Here is a 16,640-nt window from a genome sequence, read left to right as displayed (position 1 = left end):
TAATATCTACTGTTGGCAGCTCTACTTTAGAAGTAATAGATAACACACCTGTTTGCACACACTCACACCATCGTGGTACACACTAAGATATATATATATATAATATAATATATTATAATATATATATTATAGATATATTATATATATATATATATATATATATATCACCATTTACAATAGTCCCAAACTAAATCAAATGCCCAAGAAACTAAAAATATAAAACCAATAAATAATGTCGTGTGATGGACTAGTATGCATCTACACAAAAATCTAGATTGTTGAAGAAATGGAAAATTAATCAGACAGTGGTGTTGAGGTGGCAGCTGGCTAGCTCAGTGGGAGGAGTGAGGGACCCTTGATCTCAGGGCTGTAAGTTGGTGCCCCACAGTGGGTGTAGAGATTATATAAATAAATTAAAACGAAACAAAAAAAAAGTGTCGAAGAAATATGCATGGCAGGACCCTACTAAAATTGTTAGATTACACATTCACATGGTTCCAAAATTTAAACACTCTAAAAATCGAACTACAAAATCTTACTCCAACCGCTGTCTCTACCTGCCCACAACTTACAGGTCACACTTTTGTTTCTTGCCCAACCTCCCAGTTTTTATTTAGACAGATATGAACGTAGATATAAAAAAATAAGTAAATACTTATAGATCCCGTTTCCTTCCTTCTAACACACAGGTAGTGATAACGTACATTATTCTGCACTTCTCACTTATATATCCTCGTGCTCTGTTTATGTCGGTATAAAAGAACACTTCGATAGCTGCAGAGTACTGCATTGGTGACTGTACACTTTGTAAGATACTTTATAAGATCAGTTTCCTGTGATAGCCCAGGGGATTATTTCCAGTCTTTTACTATCATAGAATATACTGAAATTATAATATTATTTTATGTCACTTTGGACATGTGCACTGGTCATTTCGATAGGTACTGCCAACTTACCCCGATAGAGACAGTGCCATCGCACACTGCTTCCGTGATGTAGGGGAGTGTCAGGAAAGTGCTGTCAAACATCACGGTTTTCGGTCAAATAGTTTCTCATCATGGTCTTAATTTGCTTTTCATGATGAGGATAATCATCATTTGATACATTGATATCAATGTATGATATGATGAATGATAATCATCTTTTCATACATTGTGTCCATTTCTATTTCTTTTTTTGTGCAATATTCGTCCAGTCCTTTGACCACAACTCTATTGAGTAATAATACTAACAAGTATGACACTCATTTATACGTGTGTGTATCTCTTCAAACATGGGTGTAAAACGAAATGTCCAATGCACAGTCAGTAGGTGAACAATACATGTTTATTTTTCTTCTTTTCTAATGAATCCTTTTAAAGTCGAAGTTTTTCTATATTAGAATAAAACAATGCCTCATTTAAAACTGGGAAAGATTTTTTACTTACAATCAGCTTCAGTTTTTGTGAAACAGGGTCTGTTGGACACCAAGTAGAAGTTCCCTTGTGGAAACGACATAAGACCCACCACATACAAAGAAGAGGAAATTTAATTTCGATCTCCTCCTCATTCTCAAGAATGTGATCAGACCTCTTTGGGCAAATGCCTGAGCCTCTGCTTAGAGATCCGGACCTGCGTCTGCACATGGAAAGCACCGAGGCGCCGAGGGGAATCCAACAGATGACCGACACCTGTGCGGGCTGATGTCACTGCTGGGGCTCCCGGGCGGTGTCTCCTGTGGCCTCCAACTCCTTAGCAACCCAACCTGGGCTGCCCTGGACAGGGAGGTGCAGAGAGGGGGAGGGTGGCGGTGCAGGAGACAGTGTGGGGGGCAGTAGGGCGCTGGTGTGGTCATGGTGTTTTATTTTCTCAGGCTTGTTTTATCTATGTGCTCTGTCAAATGTGGTTGATTCGTGGAAAATAATTGAAGTCAAATCGGCCTCTACTGGTTGGGGCTCTGCAAGCATTGGCTCGGGTGTTGAAAGATGAAATAGGGACAGTTAAACCACAGCCAACTAGCTCACTCCCCAAAGGCCACAGCTAATGGAAGCACAGACCCATCTGCACACGCACGCTCCTGCTGTCAAACATCCTGTCAGGCTGTGGGTGGGGGTCCCCCTATTTATACCAAGTTCATTCCAGCAGCTGCTACGTGAGTTGGGGTCGTATGACCAGGACTATGGAGACGCCACACCCTCAGGCCACTCCGATGACACTGTTCTGAAGGAAACAGCCCGCAGGCTTGTAGCACTCGGTGGTCCCCCACATTCCACCCAGATCTGAGCTTTTCCACGGCAGGTGATTTACTGAGGCTTGGACTTTCGGTCTCATTGCGTCAGTGTAGACAGGGTGACACGAGATCCGAGCCCGTGAAGCTACCAGCACAGGTAGACCGCAGACGGCACACAGCAGGTGCTTCTTTCCTCACAAGAACACAGACATACGGAGGCCACGAGTTCAACTGTGTCATTGAATGTCATAGACTCAGTCATCTCAGTTCCTCTAAAGAGACAAATGACTGCAGAGTCAAGAATAATTAGAGCAAGGCTATTTTTTTAATTTAATTTTATTTTATTTAAATTCAATTAATTAACATGTGTATTATTAATTTCAGAGGTAGTTTAGTGATTCATCGGTTGTATATAATACCCAGAGTTCATTACAACACGTGCCCTCCTTAATGCCCATCACCCAGTTATCCCATTCTCCACCCCTCGCCCCTCTACCAAACCTCAGTTTGTTACCTATGGTTAAGAGTCTCTTATGGTTTGTCTCTCTCTCTGATTTCATCTTCTTTTATTTTTTCCTCCCTTCCCCTGTGCTCCTCTGTTTTGTTTCTTAAATTCCACATATGAGGGAAATCATATAATTGTCTTTCTCTGATTGACTTATTTCACTTAGCCTAATATCCTCTAGTTCCATCCATGTCATTGTAAATGGCAAGATTTCTTTTTTTTTTTTTTTTTGATGGCTGGGTAATATTCCATTGTGTGTATGTACATATACCATATTTTCTTTATCTGTTCATCTGCCCCTTTCTCTGCATCATCACCAACATATGTTGTTTTCTGATTTGTTAATTGCAGCCATTCTGACTGGTATGAGATAGTATCTCTTGTGGATTTGATTTGTATTTCCCTGATGCCAAGTGATGTCAAGAATTTTTTCACGTGTCTGTTGGCCATTTGCATGTCTTCTTTGTAGAAGTGTCTATTCATGTCTTCTGCCATTTCTTGACTGGATTATTTGTTCTTTGGGTGTTGAGTTTGAAAAGTTCTTTTTTTTTTTAGATTTTACTTATTATGATAAGTTCTCTATACATTTTGGATACTAGCCCTTTATCTGATAAAATATTTGCAAATATCTTCTCCCATTCTGTAAGTTGTCTTTTAGTTTTGTCAACTGTTTCCTTTGCTGTGCAAAAGCTTTTTATCTTGACGAAGTCCCAATAGTTCATTTTTGCCTTTGTTTCCCTTGCCTTTGGAGACAAATCTAGCAAGAAGATGCTGTGACCGAGGTTACAGAGGTTGCTGCCTGTGTTCTTCTCTAGGATTTTGATGGATTCCTGTCTCATGTTTAGGTCCTTCATCCATTTTGAGTTTATCTTTGTCTATCATGTAAAAAAAAATGGTGCACTTCCATTCTTCTGGATGTCTTTGTCCAATTTTCCCAACACTATTTGTTGAAGAGACTATCCTTTTTCCATTGGATATTCTTTCCTGCTTCATCAAAGATAAGTTGACCATAGAGTTGAGGTTCCATTTCTAGTTCTGTCTTGATCTATGTGTCTGTTTTTGTGCCAGTACCATGAGGTCTTGAAGATTACAGTTTCGTAATACAGCTTGAAGTCCATAATTGTGATGCCACTGGCTTTGGTTTTCTTTTTTTTAATTCCTTTGGCTATTTAGGGTCTTTTCTGGTTCCATACATATTTTAGGAGTATTCATTCCAGCTTTGTGAAAAATGTTGATGGTATTTTGATAAGGATGCATTGAATGTATAGATTGCTCTGGCAGCATAGACATTTTAATGATATTTGTTCTTCCAGTTATTGAACATGAAACGTTTTTCCATTTCTTTGTGTCTTCTTCAATTTCTTTCCTGACTGTTCTATATTTCTCAGAATACAGATCTTTTACCTCTTCGGTTATGTTTATTCCTATGTTTCTTATGGGTTTTGGTGCGATTGTAAATGGGATTGATTCCCTAATTTCTCTGTCTTCTGTCTCATTGTTAGTGTATAGAAATGCAACTGATTTCTGTGCGTTGATTTTATATCCTGCCATGTTGCTGAATTCCTGTATGAGTTCTCGAAATTTTGGGGTGGAGTTTTTTGGGTTTTCCACATAGAGTTTCATGTCATCTGCAAACAGTAAGAGTTTGACTTCGTCTTTGCCAGTTCGGATGCCTTTTATTTCTTTTTGTTGTCTGATTGCTGAGGCTAGGACTTCTAGTACTATGTTGAACAGCAATGGTGATAGTGGCCATCTCTGCCATGTGACTGGCTTTAGGGGAAATGCTCTCAGTTTCTCCTCATTGAGAATGATACTCGCTGTGGGATTTTCGTATCTGGCTTTTATGATATTGAGGTATTTTCCCTCTATTCTACTAGAGTTTTAATCAAGAAAGAATGCTGTAATTTGTCAAATGCTTTTTTGGCATCTATTGAGAGATCATATGGTTCTTGTCCTTTCTTTTATTAATGTGGTGTATCACATTGATTGATTTGCAGATGTTGAACCACCCTTGCAGCCCAGGAATAAACCCCACTTGGTTGTGGAGAATAATCCTTTTAATGTACTGTTGGATCCTGTTGGCTAATATCTTGGTGAGAATCTTGGCATCCATGTTCATCAGGGATATTGGTCTGTAATTCCCCTTTTTGGTGGGGTGTTTGGTTTTGGGATCAAGGTAATGCTGGCCTCATAAAGTTGGAAGTTTTCCTTCCATTTCTGTTTTTTGAAACAGCTTCAGAAGAATAGGTATTACTTCTTCTTTAAATGTTTGGTAGAATTACCCTGGAAGCCATCCGGCCCTGGACTCTTATTTGTTGGGAGATTTTTGATTACTGTTTCAATTTCCTTGCTAGTTATGGGATGGGTCTGTTCAGGTTTTCTATTTCTTCCTCTTTCAGTTTTGGTAGTTTATATGTTTCTAGGAATAGATCATGTCTTCCAGATTCCCTAATTTGTTGGCATGTAGTTGCTCATAATATGCTCTTATAATTGCATCTCTTCGATGTTGGTTGTGATCTCTCCCTGTTTCATTCATAATTTTATTATCTTGGGTCCTTTCTCTTTTCTTTTAGATAAGTCTGGCTAGGGGACTATCAATCTCATTAATTCTTTCAAAGAACCAGCTCCTAGTTTCATTGGTGTGTTCTACTGTTCTTTTGGTTTCTATTTCATCGATTTCTGCTCTAATCTTTATTCTCTTCTACCGAGTTTAGGCTTTATTTGCTGTTCTTTCTCCAGCTCCTTTAGGTGTAAGGTTAGGTTGTATATTTGAGACTTTTCTTGTTTCTTGGGAAGGTGTTGTATTGCTATATACTTCCCTCTTAGGACAGCCCTTTGCTTTATCTTAAAGGTTTTGAACAGTTGTGTTTTCATTTTCATTTGTTTCCATGAATTTTTAAAATTCTTCAATTTCCTGGTTAACCCATACATTCTTTAGTAGGATGTTCTTTAACCTCCATGTTTTTGTGTTCCTTCCACATCTCCTTTTGTGATTGAGTTCAAGTTTTAAAGCATTATGGTCTAAAAATATGCAGGGAATAATCCCCATCTTTTGGTACTGATGGAGACTTGATTTGTGACCCAGTATGTGATCTATTCTGGGGAAGTTTCCATGGTACTTGCAAATAATGTGCATTCTGTTTTAGGATGGAATGTTCTAAATATATATATGAAGTCCATCTGGTCCAGGGTGTCATTCAAAGCCCTTATTTCCTTGTTGATCTTCTGCTTAGATGATCTGCCCATTGCTGTGAGTGGGGTGTTAAAGTCCCCTACTATTATTGTGTTATTATCAATGTGTTTCTTTAATTTTGTTATTAATTGGTTTATATAATTGGCTGCTCCCAACTTTGGAGCATAAACATTTATACTTGTTAAATCTTCTTGTTGGATAGACCCTTTAAGTATGATATAGTAGCCCTCTTCATCTCTTATTAGAATCTTTGGTTTAAAATCTAATTTGTCTGATATAAGGATTGCTACCCCAGCTTTCTTTTGATGTCCATTAGCATGATCAATGGTTTTTGGCCCCCTCACTTCCAATCTGGAGGTGTCTTTGGGTCTAAAGTGAGTTTCTTGCAGACAGCATATTGATGATCTTGCTTTTTTATATAATCTGATACCCTGTGTCTTTTGATTTGGAGCATTTGGCCTATTTACATTTAGAGTAACTATTGATAGATATGAATTTAGTGCCTTTGTATTACCTGTAAAGTCACTGTTTCTGTATATTGTCTCTGTTCCTTTCTGGTCTATGTTATTTTTGGATTCTCTCTTCACTTAAAGGATCCCCTTCAATATTTCTTGCAGGGCCGGTTTAATGTCACAATTTCTTTGGTTTCTGTTCGTCCTGGAAGTTCTTTATCTCTCCTATTCTGAATGACAGCCTTGATGGATAAAGTATTCTTGGCTGCATATTTTTCTCATTTAGCACCCTGAATATATCATGCCGGTCCTTTCTGGCCTGCCAGGTCTCTGTGGATAGGTCTGCTACCAGCCATATGTTTCTACCTTTGTAGGTTATGGACCTCTTGTCTCAAACCGCTTTCAGGATTTTCTCTTTTTCTCTGAAATTTGTAAGCTTCCCTATTGCATATCAACGTGTTGATCTATTTTTATGGATTTTGGTGGGGGTTCTCTATGCTTCCTGGACTTGAATGCCCATTTCCTTCCCCAGATTAGGGAAGTTCTCAGCTATAATTTGCTCAAATATACTTTCTGCCATTCTCTCTCTCTCCTCTTCCTCTGGGGCCCCAATTATTCTAATACTGTTTTGCTTTATGGTATCACTTATCTCTCAGATTCTCCCCCTCATGATCCAGAAGTTGTTTATCTCTCTTTTTCATGGATTCTTTATTTACCATCATTTTGTCTTCTATAGTTCTGATGCTCTCTTTTTGCTTCATTAATCCTAGCATTAGAGCCTCCATATTTTATTGCATCTCATTAATAGCCTTTATTTTGATCTGATTAGATTTTATTTCTTTTATTTCACCAGTATGGGATTCTCTGGTGTCTTCTATGTTTTTTTCAAGCCCAGCTAGTATCTTTACAATTCTTATTCTGAATTCTGGCTCCATCATCTTATACTTATTCATATTGATTAAGTCCCTGGCAGTTAGTACTGCGTCTTGTTCTCTTTTTTGTAGTGAGTTCTTCCATCTTGTCATTCTGTCCAGAGAAGACTAGGTGAATGAGAGAACAAAATACAAAAATAGCAATAGCGACCCCAGAAAAATATACCCTAAACAAATCAGAAGAGATCAAAAACCAAAAAAGAGGGCAAAAAGAAAAAGGAAAAAAGAGAGAATATAATCAAACAGGTGAATAGAACAGAGCAATACACTAAATCCTGGGTGTATTTTGGTTTTTTGTTAGAAGAAACTAGATCCCAAAACTGCAAGGAAAGAAAGACTTATATATATACAAAAATAAAATTGAATACAATGAAAAGAAGCCCAAAATGAAATAAATATATATTTATATAATGTAAATGTAAAAATGAAAAATTAAAAAAGACTTAATAAAAGAGTCGATAAAATAAGAAATTAGTTGAAAAGGAAAAAAAATTAAAACTGAAAGACTAAAGAATCCTGAGAAAAAACCATGAATTCTATATACTCTTTTCCCCGGCACCCGAGTTTTACAGCTCTCTGTGATCAGTAAACTTGGAGTTGGCTGGATGTTCCTGCTGACCTTCTTGGGGAGGGGGCTGTTGTGCTGATTCTCAGGTGTCTTTGCCCCAGGCGGAATTGCACCCCCTTGCCAGGGGGCCAGGCTCCGTGAAAGGGACATAAGATTGTTCTTTGTGGCTTTTGTTTCCTGATGGCTTTCGGACCACTTTGGGATTTGGAAATTAAAATGACAATGGTGATGCCCCATCTCCAGCCCCAGAACAGAAAACTCCTGCCCGCCCCCCACAACTCCTCAGTGTGCCCTCAGGGAAAAGCAGTCAATCACTCCTGTCTGCCTGGTTTCCTGCACTCCAGCTCACCCAGCCTGTGCTCACCCAGCCGGTTACTGAACGTTTCTATCTCAGGCACATGACCCCATTCAAGTCTCCAAACCCTGCAGACTCCTGGGGCTGGCATCTGCAGCACTCCTCCCAGTGGAGGGGGGACATCTCCCTGCGGTTCTGCTCCTTGCTGGGCAAGGAGGTTCCCAGTGTGCTGGGGTTCCCCCTTTATGGCAATCCCCAGCTGAAAGACCACTCCCAGGCTCGCTGATTGCAGCCGGCTTCCCGCTCTGATGCCTGAGAACTTTGCCACACTCAGACACCCTTGCTCTTTCTGTGACCCCCCTAGGATCCTGAGACCACACTGCCCTATCTAAGATTGCTCCCGCTTCACCACCCGAGGGACTTCCAGGCAGGGATGTCCCTCTCCCTCTCCTGAGCAGACTTCTAAAAGTTCCAGTTTTGCCCTCACTGCTATATCACTTTCCACTGCCGGCTTTCGGAGACTCCCTCCCCCCGCAGTTTATCTTCCTGCATATCCTCTCGGATTCACTTCTCCACACCTCCTACCTTGCAAAAAGTGGTCGCTTTTCTATTTGTAGAATTTCAGCAATTCTTTTCTTGGATTTTCGGTTGAGTTTGCAGGTGTTCAGAATGATTTGATAGCTATCTAGCTGAATTCAAGAGACCAGATGAAACTAGGGTCCCCTATTCCTCTGCCTTCTTCCTCCCTTGCCTAGAACAAGGCTGAATAGAAGGCTTGCACATCAGAGAAGTGTGCTGGGAGTGGAGCAGAGGAGGGCTGATCAGCAATGTGAACACAAAGAGCAAATGTCCCCACCGCCACCCCATCCAAGTATAATGAGAGGGGACCCACTTCCAGGTCCCAATCTGTCCAGTCTGGCAAAGTATAACTCGATTGCCGAGATCCCCAGCCTAGGCTTGCACAGTCTGACTTCACAGCACATTCTCACCCCAGACTTCACTCCTCTTGTTCATGAGATCCAACTTCCGGGTGAGCCTTGACTCCCATGAGCATGCGCCCCATGCCATAGGGTCTGTCCAGCATGTGCAGGTGAGGACACTTTCTCAGGGTAAATGAAACACTCACATCCAGCTTAGGCATCATCTGTGGGCCTGGTGTCAATGTGGCTCCCCTCCTGAGACACGATATTCTAACTGTGGCCACAGCTCTGACTTCTTGAGGTTTGGGTCCCAATGCCAAACCCTCCAGACCCTCCTCACCCCTTTCTCCACCATAAGAAGCTCTTTCTGGTGAGGCCTCAGCCTCCCACAGCCCTCCCGGTGGCACTTCTGTCATTTGCACACATGGCTGGTCTGACCTGCACAAATCAACGGTCAGTTTCCAGGCAACCAGCACCACTGCCACTGTGCACGAGTGAGCTTTCTAGAAGGACACAATGAGTAAAGAAGGAAAACTAATAGACACACTGCTTTCCCATGAAGCATTAAGGTAAACATACATGTTTGAATGAAAGATTTCACAACATAATGTGGTTCATTTTAATTCAAATTAGTGAAACACTATTTTTATTAAAAATTGGGGCCAAACACAAAGGGAAAATAATGGCAATGATTTCAGACTGTGGATTCAAATAAGAGTCTCACATTATTTCAGAAGCATAGTTCTCAGAGAAAGACGGTGTTTCATGTCGAAAATAATACAGAATGTCTGCTTACACTTTATATGCCCCCTTCAGTAATTCCAACTGTTCAGGCCAACATAATGCAAGCCGAGAGAAGTAAAATGAACCATTCTGATGCTGGATTTTATTACTTTTTAAAATTGTACAAAGAGCCCATGAGCACGACTTAAAAAACACAAGGGAAATGAAAGATGTTAAAAAAGAAATCCGAGTCATAAAAAAAAATTCCATTCTGTATATCAAAATAAAAAGATATTTTCTTAGGGCGTCTGGGTGGCGCAGTTGGTTAAGTGTCCCACTCTAGACCCAGGTCCCGGTCTCAGCGACGAGGGATGGAGCCCCGTGCTGGCCTCCAGCTCAGTTCAGAGTCTGCTTAAAGATTCTCTCCACCTCTGTCCTCCCCCGCCTTCCTCTCCCCTGCTCTCCTGCGCATGCTCTCTCTTACTTAAAATAAATAAATCTTTAAAAAGAAAGATATTTTTGTGTAATAAAAAACTGCTATTCCAGTATTCAGAAGTCTTTTGATCGGGAATCCAGCGCAAGACTTTACCTCAACCCTTCATGAACAGACCAGGCTCAGTGTCACCGAGCACGGGACGGATCAGCGCATTCTCTTACCAGCCACAGGTAGGTCCTGAACGGACGTGATCTGGTACAACGTCTACAAGGTGTTACAGTAAATAAGTCCTTCATTAGGCATTCATTCAAGTCAGCAGCGGATGTCACCTTCAACCTTCAACAGCAAGACCCCAGCTCTGGTCCCTTTTTTTTCCCCTCCAGTGACTTCCAATGACAGATTTCCGCACTTAGAAAAAGAGAGAACACAAGATGATTGGAGATGTGCTGTTAAAGGGAAATTGCTACACTTTGCCTTGTTTTTATGAGAAAGTCTGTGTGCTGAGGATGGGCCGTTACAGACACGGGTGAGGCCACACAGGAATTTATTTTAAGGTATTTGAGAATGGTGCTGTTCTCACGCCCCCATCTTCGCTACGTCTCGACCACTGATGCCGAAAGCCCACCCGGGCACGTGGGGCCCTGGAGGTGCGGGCGTGGGTCCCACTTGCAGCCACCCTGGCTGCCTCGGGGGGCAGTCCCCACCGGTACGGGCCCCTCCGCAGCTCCGAACCGGCCACCACGTTCCTTCCGTCCTCACATAATGAGGCAGAGCTGCTGCTACTACGATTCACGTTGGGTTTCTTTACTTGCATTTCTGAAGTTGAAGAGCTTTGCTTGATGATTGAGAGGGGATTGAACAAAAGGCTCCATCTCGTGGCCCATCAAGTTACTGCTCTCATTGGACCACACGTTTCATCTCCGAAGCTGCACAGCACTGGGGGGACATCTGGGTGCAGGACCAGGGTCCTAGACTGGGCGGGCCTGAGTCCCAGCTCAGCTCTGCCACTTGCCAGTCGTGCCGCCTGGGACGGTCACTCACCACGCTGGTCCCACGTGCTCAGGTGTAGACAGAGACACTCAGTGCCCACATCCCACGGCACTGCGACCCTCATAGCACACACACCTGAACATCTGACACGGAGACATTCTAGCTAAGAAGACAAAGATGAGCTCAATCTTATGTGTAGAAATTTGGGTGATAACGAGAATTATGGTCGTGGTCACTGTGTAGTGTATACAAATACTGAACTGTAATGTTGCACTCCAGAAACTTCTACAACGTTATGTGCTAAGTTTACCTCAATGAGACAAAGAAAGAAAGCTTTTTTTCCATACTTTACAAATTCACACCAATGTAAAAGAACGGTAAAAAATTGTACATGAATACATGTAACTTTAATTCATGCGAACAGGACAAATCCACTATATACTTGTACTCAGATTCTTTGAATTTCACCTTGAGTCTACTCAAAGAAATGGTCCATTTTTAACTGCTTTGTTCCATACACTTACTTCAACTAAAGAAAGTTCTAAAACAGTTGTAAGCATAGTTTTTTACTCTTCTGCTTTTTGTCAGCTTGTTCTTCAGACCCTACCACGTTGAGAAGAAAGGAAAAAGCATCACATCCCATTCAGGAAGAACATAATTTATTTAATATTACAAGATATGTACATCAAATTTTAAGACCTCCAAAGATACACAGGTTTAGTCCTCAAGAGATTTAGGTTAAAAAACTATAACTGTAAAATAAAGTATTACTTCATTTCTGGGAGGAGGAAAACCTTTAAAATAGGACGCATAACTCATGCTGACCTGTCAAAATGGATGTCATCTCTGTATTACTAACAATATTTATATGGACTAAGAATTATTATCTACTGCTGATCTTCCTCCCCCTCTTTGCTGATAAGCTTGCATAGATTTCTCAAGTGTAAATAACTACAAGCTTTGGTACAAATACTGTAACCTATTTATTTTTAAAAAATCACTGTACCCAGTGAGTGAATGTGGTGAGGACTTCCCAATGCCCAGGGCGATCCCAGATGGTCACCATTGTGAGCTCTAGCCAGCGGCCACTGCAACGACCATGAGGGTCATGCCTCATGAGTCTTATATTAACAAACTTCAAATACAGCCTAACTTCTGACCAGTTAAGGCAAACCCCCACACTGAAGGCCTAGCAGGAAAGGTGTGCTCACTTTTAAGCAAAAAATATACTTACCTCAGTATCTATTATATCATAGAACATATCCACCCTCCAACCTAAAGTTTAGAGGCGTACAAGTGAGGAAGAAACACAGTCTGAGGACACAAAGTGGTCACCAGAACAGACTGAGACATGACACAGATGTTGGAGCTATCAGGGAATTCAAAATAACTATGATTACTGTGCCAACGGCTCTAATCTAATAGAAAAGGTAAAGAGTATTCAATCAGACAGATGATTTCAGTAGAGAGATGGAAAGAACCAAATTAAAGGCAAGAAATCAAAAACACAATAACGGAAATGAACAATGCCCAGAAAGGCTCACCAGTAGATTTAAGAGATATAAGGAAAGAATTTGTTAACGTGAAGACAGGCCACTAGAAATTACACAAACTGCAATGGGAGGACATGGGAGAGAGAGACAGAGAGAGAGATCAGATCATCATAACTCATAGAAGCAGAGAACTGTAAGAACTCTCCCCGTCTCTCGCTCTCCCTCTCCCTCTCCTACTCTCTCATTTAAACCAATAAAGGACTATGGTCCTTTAACAAGAAAATGGCTTCTTTACACTAATATCATTAGATGGTAACAATCACACAGTAATGAGAGAAATTGGCTAATAAAGCTAGTCAGCAGCCCTATTTTGCAGGATGATTTGTGGTAAATACTGTGGGTCTCTTTCTCTGTGGTCTTTGAGTCTTAGCTGTGTGTTCAGAGCACCACTTCCTCTTAGTAAATCAGCCCTCAGGTTTGCTCTGCGATCAGCCCAGTGTCCAACCACCTCTCCTGACGAGAGCTGGCACAATGCTGCTCCCGCCACAGGTCATCCTGGTGGCCTCCCTGTGGAGCTGTGAGTGGGCTTTCCCATGGGACATTTCACTCAGTAAAGAAAGGAGATAGAAAGCATGGACCATCAAGTCAGCCCATTTGGGCTGAAGGAAGCCCATGGGTCATTCAAACTAAGCTGACAAATTCCACCATGACCTTGAATTCTTCAGGAAGAAAAAGTAAACCTCAGACCCCAAGCTTTTCCTTAAGAGAACAAATGTGTACTATTTTAACAAATGTCAAAATTTCTCTAATTGTTGCTTTTTTCTCTCAGAGGCAAATGCAGACATTTTAATAACACAACTCATACCATCCATTACTGAGAAACAAAGAAACACAGAATTTTTGGAACACCAGAGAAAACCCGGTATCTTAAGGAACAATGTGTATGTACACTGGTACTGACAGCAGCCAGACCAGCCTCTAAATCGCATTCTGTATATTTCTGCAAATGAAAATGTGGTCCATGAGCAAGGTGTTAGTGAGGTAAGATTTGAAACCAGGAAAAAAACAGAGGGAGTTGCCAGCGAGACTCAGGATACACAGAGTTAATGAGGCAGACGCTGGGCTGGATTACTACCCCTGCTCAGATACACTCCAATGGAGTGTGGAAATGCTCCCCGGCCACTGAACAAAAGCCCTCCCACAGCTCCACACCCCTGCAAACACATGCATGCTCCTTTCTACCTGCCAGAGGGACCTGGCTACTGTCTATACAGGACTTTTCTCCTGCATCTGTGTCTTCCGCCAGGTCAGAGCTAGGACCCTCGGACCCAATCTGTGATGTTTCTTTCTGTCAGGACACTTTATTGTCTATCCCCACCTCTCTAGGTCATAGGCTGACTTTTGTTAGTGTCCTGTTTTTTTTTTACTTCTCCATCTATGAGAAGCTTCTTGGGGAAAGAAGGCAAACCCAATGTGCAAAATGGTATGCTGACATGAAAGGAAGGAAGGAAGGAAGGAAGGAAGGAAGGAAGGAAGGAAGGAAGGAAGGAAAAAGAAAAGAAAAGAAAAGAAAAGAAAAGAAAAGAAAGAAAAGAGAACGGGAGGAAGAGAGAGAGGAGGAGGAAGGGGGTGTGAGGAAGGGAGAGAGAGAGGAAGGAAGGAAGGAAGGAAGGAAGGATCAATCTGGATTTCGAATTCCTACTCAGCCACTTACCTGACAGCACAATCCAGGAAAGTTACTAAATCTTTCTCCTAGGGTTGCGGGGGACAGAAGGAGGCTCCATTCAGGACAGGTCTAGTGCAGCCTCCTTTCCCATTACAACTGACCTGCTTCACTGAGCCATCTCAGCTAACACAGGAACTCAGGGACTCTGAAAATCACACCTGACATTGTCCTCCAAACAACAGAAAAGTTAACCTTATTTTGAAAAGCTAAAAATTGTGAATTGAAAAAGAGTCCAGGGTAATAAACCAAAGGATATTTTTACTCCAAGATTTTTCTTCATTCACAGTGCAGTGTAGAAATACAATAACCTCTAAAGCAATAACTATAGGAATTTTTAATATTTCCCAAACTTCGGGAATTTTCTACAAACTGCTGATCTATAAAATGTATATACTTCTGCATCAAGTTGTGGGATTGTTGTCTCATTTGTTATTATACAGAGTTAAACTTCTCTTCCAATTCTCATGATAGGCGTAGAGCTCCTCACATTCTCACTCAGAGTGAAAAAGGGCTCGAAGATAGTGTGTTCGAAGCCAAACCTAAAGGACAACGCGAGAGTGTTGTTCCCAAGGGGAAGATAAGAATGAATTATTATAACACGGGTGTTTTGGTGAGGTCTTCTGAGATCTGATAGTTCTTTATACCAGGAACATAAGAAAATAACACTGAGACAGATCATATTGAGGTCTTGCATTGGTTCTAAAACAAAACTTCCTCCCCCATCCTTGCCTCAGAAGAACAGAGCTGCCACTGCCTCCCCATGCCTGATGCATGCCTGTCTTCGAAAAAATTCTGACTAGTCATTGGCAATGCCAACCCCATGGAAATACTTGTGTCTTCGGCTTGGGTTTGTAGGTTGACTCAAGTACTCTGATTTTCTCCTTTGCTTTACAAATGTAGATAGCAAAATGAGAATCTCTCAGGATCAAGTCTCCTCTAACCAAAGACATGAGAGAACAGTGCCCAGAAGGTTGCAAGCTGTCTGGGGTTTCCCTGGAGAAGGCTATTATGCACGGTAGCAACAAAAAGAAAGGGAGACCCTGAAATGAATCCTATATAGCTCAACCAATATTACCTATAAGACCAGCCCAGTTCTGGTTTGGGCACAGGTAAGAAAGACAACAGAGTCTTTTACCTGATAATCAATAATGTTGTCAAGTCTGAGGAAGCCCCCTGCTATTGTGCCTTCGGGATCTCACAATGTCACAAAGTCAGAAGGCACGGGTAAGAAAACCTTCTCCATTACTAACCCTCAAGTCCTTTCTCACTTGAGCAACCACAGCAGACCCTTTCCTGCTCTTCGTCACAGGTTCATAAGCTGTGGGGACAGAAAGGGCCCTTTGGACATACGTAGCCTAACGCCCACGCAGCAAATGGGATGTGGGGGCCCAGGGATGGCAAATGCCTTGTCCAAAGCTAGTTAACCACAGACACAATACACGTGCATTTCTGAAGATCACAGAATAGCTTCCAAGAGGCTTTTTCTTTCAGCATATCAGAGGACTGGGTTTTGTTTTCAAATTTTGGTTTAAATAGGAATCTATTGTTTCACGGAAGATAGACTTCTACAAATTTATTCCTTCATTCCAGGAATAATATGTCCTTACACAAATTATATTTCTCATTTTGCATTATGTGGTAAAAAATCATTTTGCCAAGTCATAAAAGTAGCTGATTAAAAAAGAGAGACCATCGTTCACATTTCTCAAGTATATGTCTGTTGGTATATTTGCATTCTGGGTTACTGATGAGTTTCCTCCTTTAGAAATACAATCCCAAATTGCTAACGGAGCAGGTCTGGTATTCGTGAGAACAGAAAGGCTTTTCCTTTGATGCATCTCTGAGCAGTTTCACACAATTGAACACCTGGAAATCAAAACCTCTTAATTGACTGAATACTTTTCCTGGTAGTTTAGATAAGTAGTTGGTTGACCAGTTACACTCTCTCTCTCTCTCTCTCTCTCTCTCTTTTTCTTTTGCTCTTATTGTTTCTGTTTTCTATTGTGTCTGTGATTACTGCCTCCTTGGAAAACAGATATTGTTGTCAGTTAATCTGAGGAAAACTTTTAAGATATCAGATGCAATGAAGCGTATATTCAAGGACTTCCAAGGGAACGCAGAAGATCAAATTGCCAGTACAAGTTTCTCCCTGTTGGTCCTGCTCAGAAGGCTGACGTTTTTGTAGAAGCTCTAACCAG

This window comes from Ursus americanus, chromosome 3 (genome assembly GCF_024610735.1).
Source record: "Ursus americanus isolate L20-20 chromosome 3, mUrsAme1.1.p, whole genome shotgun sequence".
Taxonomy (NCBI): domain Eukaryota; kingdom Metazoa; phylum Chordata; class Mammalia; order Carnivora; family Ursidae; genus Ursus; species Ursus americanus.
This window is presented reverse-complemented; position numbering follows the sequence as displayed.